This window comes from Schistocerca serialis, chromosome 4, assembly GCF_023864345.2.
Source record: "Schistocerca serialis cubense isolate TAMUIC-IGC-003099 chromosome 4, iqSchSeri2.2, whole genome shotgun sequence".
Classification (NCBI taxonomy): Eukaryota; Metazoa; Arthropoda; class Insecta; order Orthoptera; family Acrididae; genus Schistocerca; species Schistocerca serialis.
The window spans coordinates 436,165,035-436,186,086 of NC_064641.1; the positions used below are offsets into that span (position 1 = coordinate 436,165,035).

General features: G+C 42.3%; 1 protein-coding gene across 1 annotated transcript in view; it reads right to left on the bottom strand.

Annotated features, from left to right (window-relative positions):
- LOC126475215 (pro-corazonin-like) overlaps positions 1–21,052 on the bottom strand; it is a 47,274-nt gene that overhangs the window by 25,200 nt on the left and 1,022 nt on the right. The gene's annotated exons all lie outside the window — the stretch shown is intronic.

Sequence of the window (21,052 nt, forward strand, 5' to 3'; positions counted from 1 at the left end):
GGACTCCACAAGAAGAGACGAAGATGTTAGAACAGAATTAAATATTTTCAACGTAAATGAAAAAATTCAAAAGTATCATGAAGACTGGAGAAAACACCTCATGAGAATGCCTGTTCACAGAGTTCCAAATGAGATCTTAAAATAGAAGCGGACTGGGAAAGCGATCTTGGAAGACCAGGGAGAAGACGCAAATGAGTTTATCAGTGAGTTTCGAACTGACAGTAGCCTAATCCTTGAAAGGAAGATGATGATGGTGAATTTTAGCAGTTAAAAAAAACTTCCAAGCAATACTACTTGACACCTAGAAACCATAAACCGAATGAATGATAAAACACATGAGTCCAGTCTTAGCTACAACTACAGTCAATGTTCCTACATTAGTTCGTTCAAAGGAATTGTATAACACACACTTCCAAGACGCATTAGCATGACTATGGCCTATAGAAACTGCCACAGACTTGTTTCCAGCTCTTGAAACGACACAAAGAATGGTTAATTTCTTCATAACTTCCTTGTGTTTTTTAATATGTTTGTATTTTTCATATAGATGGTCGTAAAAGGTTACGTATCATTGGGAAACAATCTTTGTACAGCTATAAACTCTCGCAGATGTTGTGGGGACTATCTGTTTAGCCTTAAGTTGTCTGAAGATGACCTAAAAAGCCGAAAGATGTTTGACAGTGAACTCTAAAATATTATTGTGGTACATCAACACTGTGTATTTCACTTTTTAATACGCTCATTTTTTTTATATTTAAGTCACTGTGCTACATGGTTATCTGTAAATGGTCAGCACGTAGCTATACGTAAAAATAATGTACACTTAGGTTCTTAACTGACTCTCTCTATACAATTTCAAAAGAAAAAGTCAGTGAAGTATGGATTGTGGATATATCTCAATAACCACTAAAAATTAGCCGCGTAGCTGGTCCTAACTAGTCATAATATACCGTATTGACATGGTTTCCGCAGCAGATCAACGGTGAAAGCCTGGAATGGAGAATATCAACCTTTTTTCTTTTTTTTTAAGCAAGACTTTTTATCTCTTAAAATAACTGCAGGAAGTGACGGAAGAGGGTGACGGGGGAAAGAACAACAAACAAGGGTTTTATTTTGAGAGGGGGAACGGTTATTGGAAAAAACTGAGCAGCGGTTAGGAAAAAAAATTGCCTGTAACAACGAAACACGATGAAGGGCTTTGTGAAGCGTTGAACGTGTCGCCCCTTCAAAGGCGTGGAGCCGATGCGGGGGCGTTCTTAGGCGAGCAGGCGAGGAAAGCCGCAGGGCGCCCGACTCCCGAGCCAGCTGTGTTCTCTGTGCCGACGGCCGCAACACGCTTACCACCGCAGTATCTTTAAGGGATATTTTCGCATCGTAGAATCGTACCTAACCTCTGCCAGTAGCTACAGAAGATAACTATTTGGTAAAAGAACAAAAATTAGGCAGTTCCACTGCCGCAAGTACGCTGCTCTGCAAAACTTGAGGACGAGACAGATAAAATAACACAATACATTAACATCTCAGTGGGAATAAATAAAAGTGCGACAGCACTTTGCCTGATATCTCTCAGTCATGCACAGAAATCTGGACGTCACATGGCGTTAAGTTCAGCGTGACTACAGCTCAAAATGGGCCTGGCCCCTCAAAGCGAGGCAGTTGAAGGAACGGGAAAAGACAGAATGTGTGTGTGTGTGTGTGTGTGTGTGTGTCCGTCAGTGAGCACTGTGATGGTGTTCTTCATTACAACATGACCTGGAGATAGCTGTATCACTTCACAGGAGAAAGAATCATTTAGAAACTGGAAGAAGGACGAAGCGTGACGAGATTAGCCCATGAGTTTGGTATTGCCCGCAGCATTGCTCATGTGCACAGAAAGCATTCCAAACCACAGACACTGCTGCCCGAAGGAGAGGAGGTGGTCGACTGCGGTCAACAACAAGAACAGGTGACCACTACATTGCGCAACAGGCAAGAACGGATCCACACCAAACAGAGAGTGCAATTAAAACCACATTTAACAGGTTGTAAGGGTCCCAGTCTCATGCTCCACAGTGCCACGATCACTGGATGGGTGGGGGTCCCACTGCCCGATGACGAGTGCGTTGTGTTCCATTAACGCATGCCCATCAGTGGCATCGTTTGCATTGAAACAAAAAGTGTAGGAACTGGATCAGCGAGGCTTGGGGTCACGTGCTCAGTTCGGATGAGGCCAGATTCAGTTTGAGTAGTGATTCTGGAGGTACCCTCATATGACGAGAGGTGGGAACACGTAAAGTATCCAGGAACATTGTCGGGCATGATCGTTTGGGTGGTCCAATTGTTGTGGTGTGGGGAGGCAAACTGGTAAATGAACGAACTGATCTCTACATCTTTGAACACGGTACACGCGCTTTTGTGACGTTGTACTCCTTCCCCAGGAACGATTTTTCAGGGGAGCATTCGACCTTGTTCCATTTTTATGGATGACAATGTGTGACAGCATCGAAGAGCGCTGGTGGAGGTGTTCTCGGAACGCGAAGATATTCGGCGAATGGACAGCAGTGCCCATTCCCCTATCGATGACGTGTGGGATGCACTACGGAGGCAAATTGCGGTACGTCCACATGCACCAAAGACCGTACAGCAGTTGTGAACTGCACCGGTGAGGAACGGAACTAATGGCTCTGAGCACTAAGGGACTTAACTTCTGAGGTCATCAACCCCCTGCAACTTAGAGCTACTTAAACTTAACTAACCTAAGTGTTATATTGCTAGAGAAGGCCGAAATGCACGCGTTAAACTCAAGCAGGCTGGCTTGAGGTCTGAAACAGGATACGGAATGAATGCTATAAAGAAAAGTACGTAGCTGCTGGAATACTTAACTTTAATCCATCATTTGTATACATCGTTCTTGGTGAGACATGCTTCATACGATAACTATCAATTGCTATGGCGCCTTGCTAGGTCGTAGCCATTGACTTAGCTGAAGGCTATTCTAACTACCTTCTCTGCAAATAAACGAGGCTTCGTCAGTGTTGCATCGCTAGCTAAGACGTCCGTACAACTGGGGCGAGTGCTAGTAAGTCTCTCGAGACCTGCCGTGTGGTGGCGCTAGGTCTGCGATCACTGACAGTGGCGACACGCGGGTCCGACATGTACTAATGGACCGCGGCCGATTTAAAGCTACCACCTAGCAAGTGTGGTGTCTGGCGGTGACACCACACTAAGGACATCACACACATCCATGCCCGAGGCAGGATTCGAACCTGCGACCGTAGCGGTCACGCATTTCCAGACTGTAGCGCCTAGAACCACTCGGTCACTCCGGCCGAGGAACGAAACGCCTTACCACGAGAACTCCTCACCAACCTTGTGGCCAGCATGGGAGGACGTTGCAGAGCATGCATTGCCGTCTGTGGTGATCACACACTCTATTAAGAACCTTGTCCCGCTATTTGTAATGTCCAAAGGACCACTATGAATCGCGATAAAGTGAATGTAATTATTGTTTTTGAATAAATGCATATGTCTTTCTGTTGCCTTCTGTACTACAGTGTAGCAGTTCTTTCTACACGTGTGGTCCAAGTTCCATAGAGCTACGTTACTTGGCAGCGACATACCGTGCGAAAGTTAGTTTCACCCTTAATTTTTGCATATCAGAGTACTTCAGAAAGCCACTTTTATTAGCATTTACACTCACGGAGATGAAGGGAAGGTCAGGCGCAGTTACGCACCACTTTAGAGCGAGATAACATGAAACCAAAAGCTGCCCAATGGAGACGGCCACTTTCATTGCAAAGGGCGAGCTTTTAGCATTCCACACAATCCGCGCGATCAACTAAAAAGAGGCGAGCGCTTCGAACACTTTGGCGCTGCAGCTAATTCGATGAGTACGGTCGGTGCGAGGTGGAGGAGCTGATGGAAACGAGGGGCAGCCGCCTCGGGCGCGCATTATCCCCACTGGCGTGTTTGCGAAAGAGATTCGGCGGCGGAGAGCGCGCGAGGAAGCCCGAATATTAACACGGGGAGGGGATGGGGAAGGCTGGCGCCTGCTGCTGATTCTCTCAACACCTCGCAGGGCCGGAGTGGTTTACTCACACTGGAGTCTGTACACCAGCACCGACGATAACGTGCCACCTCGATGGCCAGTACGTGTGGCAAACACTAGACACGATGTTTCAAAAAGAATGACCTGATTTCAAAATTCCGTACTTATTGAAAAAAGAAACGTACTACAAACATAGGGTACGTTGCAAAACACTCTTAAAATCTTAAAGTTATTACAAACGCTCTACATGTCCACCGGCAGCAGCACGAACAACATCTAGACGATAGCTAATTCGTCATAAAATTTATACAATATATCTTCTTTTACAGAAGTTATGGCAGCTGTTATTCTGTTCATCGCTTTTTCTATATCACGAGGTAAAGAGGAGATGAACACACTTTCCTTTACATATCCCCACAAGAAACAATCGCATGGAGTCACGTTTGGCAATCTTGGGAGCTAAGAACACAGAGCAGGGTCTCAGGTTCCCACGCATCCTACCCAGCGTTGAGGCACAGTGTCATTGACAAACTGACGTATGTTGTTGTGCCAGTGTGGTGGAGCTCCATCCTGTTGGAAAATGTCATCGGAATCTTCCTGAAGTTGTAGAAAAAGCCAGTCCTGGAGAATTTGAAGATAGCTCATTCCAGTCACGGTGTTTCCCTAAAAAAAAGGAGGGACCCTACAATTTTTCAAGAGAAATGGCACAAAAAACGTTCACTTTAGGTGAGTCTCTTTCGTGCTCAATAGTTTCATGAGGGTTCTGGAGGCCCAAATGCATACGAAAAGCACGCTGTACTGAAATCACGGACTCACTCTTTGCGAACTGCAGCACACAAAACGCCTTCCGTCCTTCCGTTGAGCCGGCCGAAGTGGCCGTGCGGTTAAAGGCGCTGCAGTCTAGAACCGCAAGACCGCTACGGTCGCAGGTTCGAATCCTGCCTCGGGCATGGATGTTTGTGATGTCCTTAGGTTAGTTAGGTTTAACTAGTTCTAAGTTCTAAGGGACTAATGACCTCAGCAGTTGAGTCCCATAGTGCTCAGAGCCATTTGAACCATTTGACCCTTCCGTTGAGTGTAATCCATCTTACTCTTGATTGACTTCAAACTGAGGAAACGCATTGACTGACATCTAAAGGAGATTTTCTGAAACTCGAGGCCACGCCCATTCAAACAATACACATTTCTTTGCCGGCACGTCCCATATATTTCGTCATTCATACGGTTCAAAATCAACTCATTCTTTTTGAAACATCTTTTGTTTTAAAGTGTTGTTTCTCCCCACCAGTACTCCTTGCAATGCCATTGGCCTGGCCCTTAGGAATCCCAATTACTTTATATAGAATTCTCTAGGTTGAGCACACACACACAGTATTCTCGTCGAAACGACTTTTACCTTTACTGCGTGGCTTTGCATTTCCGCCCTGATTCTCGTGATATCGCCCATCAGTCTTAATGGCGGGTCTCTGGCATTAGACGGCGAGTTTCATTTGGATTTATACTGATGAGCCAAAACATTATGACCACTGCCCACAGCCAGTGTTGTAGTCGCGTGACGCGCTACAATATTGTCCGGAAGTATTCAGTACTTGAGCTCCATCTACATCTAAATAGATATTTCGCAAGGCACCGTACGGTTTTTGGAGGAGCGTACCCTGTACCACTACTGGTCATTTCCTTTCCTGTTCCACTCGAAAAAATTGAACGAGGGAAAAGCGACTATCTGTGTGCCTCCGTACGGGCCCTAATTTCTCATGTCAGTGGAACAAGATTCCTCAGGCTAGACTTGTGGATTCTATGCCATCCAGGTGCTCCGCATTAATACATGCAAAGGGCTATGCAAACGAGTATTAAGCCAAGAACACCATGGGTGAAGATTTCATTATTGTTTTTTACTCTGTTTACTTTTAATAAATTACGTTTGAGCCTATGTAATTTCTTTCATTCGCGTTTTATCGTTGATGCAAAAATTAGACTTATGTAATATGTGTAAGAAAATAAAGTACACATTATAAAGATTTTGTAATTAAGTTCTTTCACTTAAATTTTCTCCTAAATAATTTGTTTTCCGAATGTATTATATCTGCAAAATACTTTTGAGTGATACTGTATAAGCGCAGCAAAGACGAATGAGCAATCATTCTAGCGACGATACAGTCAGAAAATAAGGATATCTACTGACTTAAACGACTTTGACAAAGGGCAGATTGTCATAGTTTCGGGACTGGGAAAGATCATCTCGGAAACAGCGAAGCTGATCAGTTATTTTTGTTTTACTGTCGTGGACATATAGACAGTGCTTGAAGGACGGCCGAATCACGATCAGGCACGTCGTACGTCCATGTCTCACTCATCACTGCATGCCGAGGTCGGAATCTTGCCGTTCTGTTGTTGTCAGCTACTGGACTTACGGGTAAGCTATAATGCACAAGTTTTGGGAGGCTTCCCCTGTGTTCCACTGGGGGTTGAACTGCACAATAACCTTGGGTCCGGTGTGGGGCGGCGGTGGGGTGGGTGGACTGCTGTGGCCTGTTGTGGAGTTGTGAACCACTGAGGGCTATGGCGGGTCGAAGTCTCAAGGTCCCCGGTTTAATACATACATACATACGTGCTTGTGATCGGGATTTACAAGTTTGGAATTACCAAAAAGGAAACATGACACAGTGTAACCTCCCCACCGATAGTTCACAGTACTACAGAAAGCTAGGAAACACATTTTGAACTGTCCACAGAAGACACATTTCTTTACCTTTAGAAACGTCTAAACTCTTTTTATAAGATATCTGTAACTGTGAAAGAAGAAAAATGGGCTGTTTCATAATATAAAATATTTGAGCACACTTTTCACTCAAAATATGTCTCTGTTATGTCCAGTAGCAGTGAAATAGTGAAAAAATTGATTTCCTCTGGTTAAGACTGGGATAGTTCCTCATCTTCATAATTTGTCGAGATCATACATTGACATCATACCCCTGAAACCTGAGAAACCGCAGGATGTTTCAAGCATGATTTACTCTATCCCTTCGTAGTTTCGTGAATATTTGATCATATTCTAAAGAAATGTGCCATTAATAAAGTGACTGCTGGAGAGGAAATCAGCGAATCCGAAAGTGAAGTTTAGGACAGTGATCAACAGTGACAAGTTTATGAACATATGTGTCTCTCAAAATAAATAGGGCTATTTCATACGTAAAAAAATTGGAATTAGCTGTCCCATGTTACAAGTCAAGGCATTAAAAACGATACTGATTTCCATTATAATGTGTTGTTTAGTTATGAATGTATGTACAAATAAAAGGAATGTTTATAAACATGTTGAAATTATTAAAAATAATATTTTGCTTGAATATATACTATTTTTCGTAGTTAGATGATATTTGTGATAAAATTAATGTTGTTTAAATCAGAAGGGAGATATCTCAGTCATTATCTGTTACCATTATCTATATTTGCCTTTGTTCTATGATAACAGATTTTGGCGTACGATTTTATTATCCCTGGTGAGTATGTAGAAATAAGCATAAGGTTTGGGAATAACACTGTTCAAGATTATATGGTTTGTTCAACATATCTCAAAACTACAGTTAAGTGATATGTCTCCCTTTTGATCTCAACACCTCAATTTCCCATATCATTTGAGGTATCAACGAGCTATTAACAGTACATTCTGCAGCTGCATGAGCTTGACTCAAACAGTCATTTATTCTAATTTTCCGCACATTTGTCATTTATTCTGATTTTGCGCACATTAATATGCATCCGTTGTGGACTTAGCATTTCAAACTCGATTTATTTTTGAAAGCACATTAATTTCTTTATACTTAAAATAAACAATAATTTGAGATACAAATGCGTGAATACATATTCACTTCTTGTGCACAAAGACAATTGCACACTACCCAGTTGTGATACTAATCTGAGGAAATAAACTGACCTTAAAGCTTAGGATTGTACTACTTTTTTTTCTTTTTTGGTCCTCCAACAGCTCAGGTCAGGCGACCCTCATAAAAATATGAATATGACCGATTTCTTTTTGCATAACTAAATTCTGCTCTCACCGTGATGGTATTCCATTGCAAAACAGGCGCTCCTACTTGGAACATGTAATATATGTGGTAACAAATTTACTTAATTCAAATTACTACTAATTAATGATAATTTCTCTCATTTGTGTTTACCACAGTGTTGAGATCACAGAGAAATTCATCTACTGCAACTAGCAGTTTGTTGGTTTAATGTTGCACAAGGCACGCAGTAGCTTGTATAACGTTTCTGTGTTGAGTACTTAAATGTGATAGGTTGTTTGCACACTCTACTGTCGAGCCCCAGCACGTCAAGCTCTCACACACCTCAATGCATAGGGCAAATATTTCACCGCTGTCATGCATACGAACGACTGCTCGATACGAGGACCACACTACAGACGCAGCTTGGTGGGGACAGTATTATGCTATGGGGGACAAAAAAAATGTTCAAATGTGTGTGAGTTCTTAAGGGACCAAACTGAAGAGGTCATCGATCCCTAGACTTACATTCTACTTAAACTAACTTACGCTAGGGACAACATGCGCACCCATGCCCGAGGGAGGACTCGAACCTGCGGCGGGAGGGGCAGCGCCGTCAGTGACATGGCTCCTCCTACCGCGCGGCCACTCCATGCGGTTATGCGGAACAATCGCCTGGGTTTCCACAGGACTTGTGGTACTAAGCGAAGGCATCATGACTGGTGTGAACCGAGTTAATGTTGTAGTGGACCTCCAGCATCCCTTCATGCTTGTCTTCCTAACTTCGGTGACATCTTCCACAAGGATAATTGCCTCTGTTAAAAGAGTAGAATTGTGCGTCAGTAGTCCTAGGGGCATGACGATGAACTCAATGATATCTTCGCGACGAAATTCACCTGTTCTAAACCCAATGGAAAACGTCTGAGATAGTATTCGGGGGGGGGGGGGGGGGGGGGCTAAGCACCAAATGGTCTGACCTGTGCTTAGATATCTGATACCACATACCTATCAAGGACTTACCAAATCGGTGTCACGAAGTATCGCTGCTATATTACTTTAAGCAGATGGTCATAATTTTTTGGCTCATCAGTGCAAGTTCCTTTGACAACGCGACTTTCCAACATACCCCAGGATGTTTTTAAAAAAAAGGGTAGCACTTATTTATAGGAGATTATGTCACTAGTCAGTTCTTCACGCCCATGAAAGAGCACATTGGTTGTGTGTAGCGGAGTAGATGGAGTGCATCTGGTAACAGAAGGTCACATCACCCTCCAAGACCGACAAATGTTGTGGCGGTGAAGTGATGTGTATGTAATTTTTATTTAATTTTCTCGATCGCACAGTTTTTTGATTTGAATTGCCGGTTTCGCCTATGCAATAGCCATCTTCGGACTCTCTTATTCTGCTGAACAGCAACAACTCATTCTAGTACTCTACTTAATCAGTAATATCAGGACACCGTCATGTATTGCCGAATTGATCACTGGATGTCATGAGAGGCGGATCCGACAGCATAAAAGGAGGCGGGAAGCATTATATTGTTAGTAGAGCAGCAGTAAAAGCAGAATTGGTTGGCTAGGAGCACACAGTGACTCCGGATATGGACTAGTCATTGGACGTCACCTTAATAACAAAACCACCAGGAACATTTCCCCACTTCTAAAGCTGCCCAAGTTGACCGTTGGTGATGTGGTTGTGAAGTGGAAAGTCGAAAGAAGAATGACTGCTACACTAAGATCTGGCGAACAGATACCTTCAAGCACTGTGAAGAGTCGTATAAAATCGCCTCGTGAGTGCTACGAGCAATCCAGCTAGCACTGTGACAGAGCGCAGGAATTTAAAAAGAGTAGGGCGCAGTGGTCGAGCAGCTGTTCATGACAAACAGATTTCTGTAGTCAATATTACTTTGCGCCTCAGGTGGTCTACCCTGTGACGATCCGATGGAGAATGCCTGGAAACTTTATCTGCCATCATGTGCAGCGCTAAAGGTGAAGTATGGAACAGGTGATGTTACGGTGTGGAGACGTTTTTCGTGGTTGGGTGTGTGGTTCCCTTCATTGCATTTAAGAAAGCGGTCAATGCGGAACACGTTCTCCAACACTGCGTTCAGTAGAGGAACACGGAGACGACAAATGTTTGTGTCGGCATCACAGTACACTCATTCATAAAGCAGCATCTGTGAGCCGCAGATTTGTGGACAGTAACATTCCTGAAATGGACTGACATGTGCACAGTCCCGACCCGAACCCAATGCAATACCTTTGCGATGGTTAGAACGTCGACTTCTCTTCAGATCCTGGCGTTCAACATCAACACATTCTCCGGCTGTCATTCCTCCACAGATATCGAGACATCTCAATGAATTTGTCCCCCGGCAGAGTTAAAGCTGTTATAAAGGCAAAAGATGGACACATCACACAGTAATGTTTACTGATAGGTTCCAGATACTTTTGCTCAGATAGTGTGTTTGTAAAAAAATAATTATTATTATTCTATTAATGCACTTATGTTCCACATCTCCTCCTGAACTACTGGATCGAAACTACTATCTGGAAACAAGCAATGTTGAGGTAAGAAAAACCTACCTCTATGGGTGGCACTGGGTGTGATAAGCAAGTGACTTAGAAGCATCTGGGGAACGTCCGGGGAAATTTCAACAACTTTTTTTTGTATACACGACTTATTAATTGTATAAGAATATCGTGGGGTTCTATACCTCTACTATATTCAGAGATAGTATGAAAAGCCGTGAAATGTAAAAATTTTCAGTAACGACTGGTATTATCGAATCCCAAGTTTTCGGTGCGGCTAGTTTTATTGGTGACAGTAGCCATGACGTTTCACCACTAAGATTGACGGAGGGCGGGGGGCGGGGGGGGGGGGGGGGGGGAGCTGGGTTGGTGTAGGGCACAGTGACAGTGACAACACGGCAATTCTCTGTAACGCCTGAAGCAATTTCAACCAGCTCGGAGCACGCATAACTTGCTGCATGGAAAAAATACTGCGACAGTAAGACAACCATAGCACTCATGTGGATGAGGGTGGAGGTGAAAAGGGATTATATAAAATTCACCAAATAAGTTATAAGGAAAATGATAATTTTAGAATCTTACGCCGTCTTGGGTAAATTTCTCTGGACGTCCATGCCAGGGCAGTCAAATTCTAGTGCTGAAACTGTCTTTCCCCACCAGTGTTTGAACTGGCTACGTTCAGGTCAAAAGTCAGCGCGATTTGAACTATTCACGGAGGCAGATTTTATAGCTCGCGCACACCTCTGAACTTCACTCTGAGTTCTACTGGTGCACTGTAGGTGCTATCAATAAACAGCAAAAGTAGTTTGTTGTCCCCACAGGCACCGTCCGTCCGTACATCCAAACAGTTCCGAAACTGATTTCATTCCCGACGTGAAAGCCACTTAGTGCAGTAACTACAGGGGCAGATTGAAGTAGCAACTATAAATTACGGGCGTGGATTCGACCAGTCAGTTGTGAGCGGGCAGTGTTAAGCAGCGGCCGTCGTGTTCCAGTGTTATGTCGTTATGGAGTGACATCTCTTAATCACCATATTGCAGTGCCTGTGTTACTCCGGGTTACGTCACAACGTTCCTTCGGACAAGCATCCGTGTCCGAAAAACATGTCGAAGTTGACCACATACGGAAGTCTGCGTCTGGCTGTGAGTCATGCAGGGATAACCAAATGGTAAGGCGACCGCTCGCGATAAGCGGGAAATCCGGCTTCGAGTCCCAGTCCGGCACAACTTTTCACTGTCGTCATTCCATTATACAGCTGATGGTTGTCCATATCCGCAGCTGCGAGTACATCTCATGTATCTCTTAATCAAATGTTCCAAACATTCCACGGAATGTTATGAAGAAGTGTGTACAGAATTTGTCCTGCACACTTTGACTCCCGACCAAAAACTACAACGCGGTGACACGTGCCGCGAACTCATTGAAATGCAAGACACGGGCAATTCTTTTCTGGAAAAACAAGGCTCAGTATTATTACTACGGACATACCACAAAACCACGAAGTACATAAATTCACGTAACGACATAATCGACATTCAGTACAATGAGACGAGCGAACTGAACACATCCCAAAGGACTTCGCTCACAGTTTCACATAATTGTACAATTGTTCTATGCGTTGTACTCAAGTTGGGGGGGGGGGGGGGGGACTATGTAGGACACCTGAAGCGTAAACACCATCTTAACTTTTCTATACTTTTTATTTATCCAGTAGTGAAACTTACTGGAATGACGGGGTATGAAAAGGTTCTGATCGAAGGAAATAATTATTTCAGTAATATTATTGCCACTAATGAGTGTTCAGGCAGGTGTGAGATTTACACTATTATGAGAACGTCCGTCCGTTGTTGCTTCCAAACAGTCCTTACAATGCAGTCAGACATAGTGAAAACGAAAAGATCTCCACAATCCACAGAATTGCTTCACTATTTTCAGCTTCAGGAAAAAGACGAAAATTGAGAAATCACCCATCTTGCTGGGATTGGAAGCTCATATTGACACTGTTCCGAAAAGCCCAATGTTTTCCCTTTTTATTCTTTGCTCAAACGTGTATCGGCACCTACACGTCAGTTTCAGTGGGTATTGTTTTATTTTTGAAACAGCGTGTCGCGGTTTCCGTTTTACTTTATGTCCTTGGAACATTTCTTTGTGGGCTGTAAATACATTTTAACAATTTTTTTTTTACTTCGCTGTCTCCTGGTACTGCGAGTTCTCGCGCACAAAACGAAAATTTAGGAGAATATGTGTCTCCACGCTTAACGGGAGATGTTATGTTACTGTCCCATTTTTAAAAATTAAAGCAGTTTCAGGAATAAAACGAGACCTACTGATAGACAGGTGTCGAAACATGTATGAGCAAAGTACTAAAAAGGGGAACTATTGCGTTTTGCAGAAGAAACCAAGTGGAAATTACCTTTGACTTCCACAGTAATTTGTGATCTTTATGTTTTTTAGAAAATTATTACAACGCAAGATTTTTATTAGATATCAATAATGACTCATGTATCAGTCAAAATTATTAGGGAATGGTCGAGATACTGTCAGAAATCCTGGGGACAACGTTGAATGTGAGACAGCCTGGGATACAACCGCTCAGTATCACTACAGAAAGGGGAAGTTGTCCATTACAAAAACATGTTCAAGTGAGTGTGAATTCCTAAGGGGCCAAACTGCTTAGTTTCTCTGTCCCTAAACTTACACAGCACTTAAACTAACTTATGCTAAGAACAACGCACTCAGCCATGCCCGAGAGAGGACTCGAAGGCTTGCCCATTCCGCACATATGGAATGGTAGTCAGCGGGCAGGGTAAATCAGTGGTAAGACATTGGACTCGAATACGGGATGGCGATGGTTCAAAACCGTCTCAGGCAATCTAGATTTAATTTTCGGCGAATTTCCCTAAGAAAATTGAGAATATGCTAAATAATGATTAGCTTGACTTTAGGAAAGATGAAGGCAGCAGAGAGACAGTTTTGATGTTGAGCATGCTAATAGATAGAAGAAGAGGCAAGAAAAGTCATAATACATTAATAGGAAAAATAAGGCGCGTTCGAAGACGAAAACGAGTGTATAAAGAAGTTCTAAATTCTCAAGAAAATAGAGAGTATGCTATAGGGAGACTTGATAATATATAATGCATGCAACAACCAAGAGAGGTGCACGTATTGGAAAGGGCATAGGGAAGTGATACAGTCCGCCTCTACACTTCAATCTCTGCATCGAAGAAGCAATAACGAAAATTTTAAAAAAAGTGCAGGAGTGTATAAAAGTTCAGCCTGAAAAGATAACAACGATAACCAGAAAGAAAAATGCTCCTCTCTTAGCACCAAAACAAGGCAAACATATCCTGGGCAGGCTTACGAAAACAAAAGAAGGGAACTAGCTTTTCGACTTCTGGCTGCTTCAGAGACATTTAGATCGAAACAGCCTGACATATCCGGAATTTTTTACTTGTCAGTATTGGCACCCATATCACGTAATATAAAGCATCGTGCCAAGTGAAGTAACATAATACATGATGTTATGTCGTACAACATGATACGTGCCATCATGTCATCCAACATGGCACTAATCATGTCGTACAATATGACACAAGGTGTCATTAAAGTTTAGGATGCATGCATTCCCACACTGAAATGCTTCCTATTATAGATACACCCCAATCTCGGATACGTCCTGTTGTACATGCACCCCATTCTCTAGAAGAACATAAATTTGTGTCTGATTGTCCTTACACCCCCCACCATACATGTAATAGGATTGGTCTAAGGGAGCTCACTTTGCGGGAAAGTAGGGTTAACTCGTAAAAAAAACGCGAATATGTCAAGGTGTCTTTAAAGTTGCCAGACAGTCGAAAAGCTAGTTTTCTTCTTTTGCATCCCTAACTCTGCCCAAGACATATTCGCCTTTCTTTATGCTACGATAGGAGTATTTTTGGTCTGGTTCCTAACTTTACTCTGCCATAACTTTGGCATTAGACCGCCATAACTTGGCAACCGATGTAGATTTTTGACTCGGGCGACGACTGATCCAGTACAGGTTTCTTTGTTGTCTTTTGAACCACGTTGCTTATACTGTGGCAAAGGATAAAGCTTTCAAAACACAAGGGGACAGCCATTAATGACATGTATTTTTCTACCTTCTTACAAAATTGTAACTGATTCGCACAATTTTGAAACATAGAATTGGTAGGCATAAGAAAAACTGACAGAAAACGTGTTTTTTTGCATGTAAAATCCGAATGGAACTAGATTTTTGAAAGCGAATTTTCAGTTGTCGTACAAATGCATTTTTATTTATTTGATTCACTTTAAAGTTTCCTCGCTTTCAATTCACGTAAGAACGAATTTTAGGTGTAACATTCAGCTCGACTTCAAACCGTAGTATCTCGAGAATGGATAAAGTTTATAGGACGAAAACATTTCATTTTGACTTTATCCATTTATCTATTTTTGTGCAAAGTTTGAACCGATTCGTACAAATTTAAAGCATAGGAGTGGTGCACTTCAAAAACCTCCCAGGAAAATATTTAGGCGTCGTACGTCGACAACGGACAAAGATAAGTGGATATAAAATCGTTTTGACTTCATCCATTTATCTATCTTCGTGCAAAGTTTGAACCGATTCGTATAAGTTTAAAGCACAGAAATGGCATGCTTCAAGAAACTCCCAGAAGAAACGCGTTTTTTTGCGCTTATAATCCAAACTAAGCAAGATTTTTTTCAAACGGTTAAAAGTTATCTTACAACACGGCCCGATACACCGATGGACCAAATTTGAACCATCAGTCTCGCTCCGGTCGGAGTTATTTAAGGGTGACTGTTTTTTTACACGTAAAATGGTGCCAACAGCTGAATAGTAATTTCGACTCAATTAAAATCTTTTGAAAGAGGAATTAATCGACTCGCACTATTTGCCTGGACGCCAGCTCCAGTTCGTCGTTGAAACGTTGCTTAATGTACCTTAACATAGCTACAGCAAGACAGATGTTCGAATGGCTACAGAAATGGCCTCTGGTCCGGGATAACCAAAAAATTTCACTCCATGTTCCTAGCTCAAATAGGGACCGGACACCAAGACCACCCCAAACCACAATTCTGCGCTCGGCCTTTATCCGCTGATGACATTGCTATCCTTAGCGAAAGTGAGGAAACTGCAGGACCTGCTGACTGGAATGAACAGTCTAATGAGAACACTGAGAGTGCTCCGAAGAAAGAGGAAAGTAGAAAGCAGTCGCAAATATGAGATTAGCGATAAGTCTAACACCAAAATTGGTGACCAAGTAGTAGAAGAATTTAAGGAACTCTACTTCGGATGAGAAATAATTCATGATGGACGAAGCAAGGAGGGCATAAAATGCAGAATATTATAGGCAAAGAGTACAAACCTGGCCAAGAGAAGTCCGGTAGTATCCAACGTTGGCCATAATTTGAGGAAAAAAATTATCACAATGTACACGGTGCCGCGCTTAAATGCGGACAAATGAAACTTTTTTTAAAAGCAAATTTGTTACAACAAAATCCTTTTACATGTAAGTAGTGTTATCTTTCAAGAGTAACATTACTCGATGAACCCCCTACCCCCTTCAGCCACAATGACCGCCTTCAATCTTGTCCTGAAGCGATCGCACGCACTCTTTAAAATAGCGCTGTCCATATTCGCGAATGCTGCTTCAATCGCGGTGCGCAGAGATGCGACATTACAGCGCCTAGTCTTAATTGGAAACTCCTTCGACTCCTAACGTAGTAGTCGAGGGGGTTCAAATCCAGGCTATTCGGGAGCCAGAGCTTTTTTGACTAGAGCCGGCCTGAGTGGCCGAGCGGTTCTAGGCCCTACAATCTGGAACCGCGCGACCGGTACGCTCGCAGGTTCGAATCCTGCCTCAGGCATGGATGTGTGTGATGTCCTAAGGTTAGTTAGGTTTAAGTAGTTCTAAATTCTAGGGGACAGATGACCTCAGAAGTTAAGCCCTATAGTGCTCAGAGCCATTTGAACCATTCTTCCTTTGACCAGAATATGTCAGTTTTTGACTAAATGGCTCGTACGAGGTCCTCCTCTGCCATCCGACGCATTGTTCGCTAGCTGACATTCAATACTGACGCCAAATTCCTCAGCGATTTCCCCGTGTCCTCTGAAATCAGTGCCTGAGCCAGTTCGTGACACACGTTTCCTCGAATAAGGTTTCCTCGTCGGGTTAGCGGAACATCCCACAGACTTATTCGAAACGTTGTACTTGGCCACAATATCTTAAACAGTCGATCTCGGGAACCCAAAGAATCGAAATATTTCAGTGGGCGAACGCCCAGCGCGATGACCAATAATCGCGGCTCTTCGGTTGTACTCCGCACTTGTCCGTAACAAATGACTGTTTACTAGATGCCTATGGCTTTCAAGATCACCAATCGCGACTCCGGCGGAACTACGACATAGGGGGAAATTCAAATTGAAATTCAAATTGAAATTTATCCGGATTTAAACGCCGTGTCCTGTGCTTTTGGAGCACAGCATCGTACGAGTATTATAGTTAATTATGGGCCATAGAAAAACCCATAAAAAAGAGAAGCGAAGCTTTTGGGACGTGGTACTGTAGAAAGACGTTGGAAAAACGGAGGAGGTTCTCTGCAGAAGGCGGAGAGGAGAGGAACCTGTGTAAAACACTGACAAGAAAAAGGGACAGTATATTATGACATGTGTTATGAAACCCAAGATTTCAGTCCCATGTTATCTGAGGGAGCTGCAGAGAATAAAAACGGCAGCGGAAGAGATTCTGGAATAAATCCAACAATAAAATAAGGATGTTGGGTGTAATATGTATCTGAGATGATGCACTGGCACAGGAAATGAATTCGTGACAAGCCGTATCAAACCAGCCAGAAGACTGATGACAAAAGGAAAAAATCCCTGTATCGCTTTAGTTAAGTGCCGAGATTGTTCAGGGCCGATTTCCTTCCCAATCCGATCTTGCACCCAACCTTTGATGACCACACCATTAATGGGACGTTAATCCTTAATCTTTCTTCCTTCTCTAACGACAACCAGACCTGTATCTCAAAGTGAAGCGGTATCAAGTTCTGGACGTCTGGGACTGGTGTCGATTTGGATACAAGAAAGCTAGTACGACGTCTTGGCATTGCTGTTTAGTGGAATCTGCTCTGTGAGTGCTGTAATATTACTAAGGCGCTGTTTATGCTAATAAAAACGCTGAATAATTATTTCCGACCATTAGTTGACCTTAAAGTATTACTTTTAGGATACTCTAATTTTTCATAATTTTCACAAGTCGCGAATACAACAGTGACCCGAATGTAGAATAAATTGCCTTTACCTTACATCTATGGTCACGGACTTTTTGTTAATTTGCATTTTTCATTTGACGATGCCACTATGGCTGCAGAACACTAGGACATTGTTTTTATAAAACAGATCTGAAGATGGTGATTATAGACAGAAACTGGTAATCTGTTGACAAAAAGTTTGTGACCATAGACGTAAAGTAAAGGAAATTTACTCCATAATTTTAGCCCAGAACATTTGGGATACACTGTATACAACGTGGATATTTTCCAAACCTCCACTCATCAGTTGTGAAGACAGAACTATTAATATACGTTAGAACAGAAATCATTTTCTCCTGTATGCTTTGTCATGATTGGCAAAGTATAACTGTTAATACAGATGTAAATGTTACCGTAGTGTAACGCCTAACAATCTGAAACGACCGCACTAGCAGGGGTTCTTTTAAAATTACATGGACAAATCATCATATGGTTTTTTTGAAAATCTGGTGCTCCTTCCTACTCACATAAACCAAAAACCAATGAGATAAAGCTCAAAAGTTTGCGGTAAGTATAAGTGTGTCCAGTCAGTTATTCTGTGGTGCATTCTTGAATGAAAGAAAGTTGGATCAAACCCGAAATTTATGTCATTGATATTTATCGGGTCTATCTGGGTGTATGGGTGTATATCGAAGGGACGGGCTAGCAGGGGATGGCGATGGTGTGCTTGTCACAGCAGACAAGAAACTCAAATTCATCTAGATAGAAATTGAGGGCATGTGGAAGCATGTCTGGACAAAAGGCACTATAAAGGTAGTCTAATTGAGTCATTCTATTGACAACCAGGCGCAACCCCAGGGATAACCGATAACTTAAGAAAGATAACTTCAGCTCTCGAGAATATTTTTCATCCATACTGTCGTCAGTGAAGGTGACTTCGCCGGCCTGGGTGGCCGAGCGGTTCTAGGCGCTACAGTCTGGAACAACGCGACCGCTGCGGTCGCAGGTTCGAATCTTGCCTCGGGCATGGATGTGTGTGTTGTCCTTAGGTTAGTTAGGCTTAAGTAGTTCTAAGTTCTAGGGGACTGATTACCTCAGAAGTTAAGTCCCATAGTGCTCAGAGCCATTTGAACCATTTTTGAAGATGACTTCAGTCATCCAACAAGCGGTCTGTAAGTCATCCTATGACAACATACTAAATGCTTTGTCTGAAAATGATTGAGAACAAATAGTCCGTAAGGCAAGTCATGACGAAAATATACGGGTACGTCATCTAATGGCAACAAACAAATCTGACCTCTTTGATAACGTTCACATTGTAACTCGTATCAGTTTCCCTGAACCAGTTGTAACAACACTGATTTCATCGTATGAGTATATTTAATAAATTAGACAAAGAGGAGCTCGAAATATTTAGCTCTGTGCAGGTGCATGTAGACGAACTAGGCTGAATTTCAGAAAAGTAACTGACTAAGCACTGGACTGATATGTATCTAACAGAACAGTTCGTTCTGCCGCAGACCCACCATTGTATACAGTGTCTGTAAGGGAACTGCTATTGGAACAGTGACTACTGCACAATAACTATGAAAAAAATCACAAAGTTATAGACAGAGATACCATAAATGCAAGGTATTTGGCTGTCGTAAGTGCAGTGCGATAAGCCTTCAACAACTGCCGCAGGCAAGAACTCTCAGAAAACTCAAAGAAATTCTGATTGCATTTAAATGCTGGCTTTGACGTCAGAGTAAGTGTCCATACACTTACGGATGACAGGAATTGTAACTGAGAGTAGCAAAGTTAAAGCAGAAGTACTGATCACCGTTTTCAAATGTTCCATTACAAACGATGATCCATGATTACTACCCCAATTTAATTCTCGCACCATTGCAGCAAAGACGACCGATATAGCAGGGTAAGTGTGGTCGAGGAACGATTAAAACCGCTAAAATTGAACAAGGTTCTTCAGCCCTATGGAATCCGTAGCATGTTCTATAAGAAATTGCTGCTGAGTTAACTCCTACGTTGATCACAGTATACCATACACATCTAGAACGAAAAACTGTTCCCAGCAGTTAGAAAGAAGCCTGTGTATAAGAATATAAGTGAAAGTGGCCAACGAAACTACTCTCCAGTATCTTCAACACCCCTCTATTGGAGAATCTTAAAACATATTCTGAGCTCAGATGAGGCACATGGCCTTCGAAAACATTGCTCATATGAAACCCTACTCTCCTTTTTATCTCATCACGTTATGCAAAGTGCGAAACAAGAAAATCAAGTAGATGCAGCAGTTCTGGACTTCCGAAAACGATTTGGTTCAGTAGCACATCAATGCTTACTAGCGTAATTATGATCGTCTGAATAATCTAATGAAATTTTGTGATTGGAATGCGAATTCACTGGTACGGAGGACTCAACATGTTATCGTGGATGAAGAGTCGTCGATAGACGTAGAAGTAACCTCAGCAGTGCCCCATGGAAGCTTGTAAGGAACCTAGTTGTTTATGTCGTATAGTAATGACCTAGCAGGCAATATTACTAAGAACCAATAGTACTAAGAACCTTAAATTTTTCGCCGATTATTTGGTACTATCCAAAAAAAAGTTGCAAAAATATTGTCAGATCTTGAAAGGTTTAAAAAGGCTACAAGGATGGGCAACTCGCCTTAAATGTTACGAAATACGTAATTATACACTTAACAAAGGGTAGGAACATAAAATCCTGTGGCTATAATATCAGTTAGTCACAACTGGAATCACTCCACTCACACAAATACCTCTACGTTACAATTTGTAGAAATGCGAAGCAAAACGATTCCATAGGTTCAGTCATGGGTAAGGCATTTGGCAGAGCTCATTCAGTCCATTGGTAGAACACCAGAGAAATACAGTCTGTCTACAAAGAAGACTGGATACATCTGTGCATCAGTCCTAGAATATTGCTCAAGTGTATGGGACATATACCATACATGAACAAAAGATGTCGTTGAAGGTATATGAATAATAGGAATATGAAAGGTAACAGGTGATATTGAACAAATATTATGTAGTACGAAGAGCCACATGCTTTTATTTATTTTCATTGCGCCAGAATATCACTGAAATGCTGAAAAATCTGGTCAGACAGATGTCCGAAACTAGATATCACTATTCTAGATACTGTATTTGCTCTGTATCTTTTTGCAGTTCATGTTAGTTAAGCTCGTAGTTGGA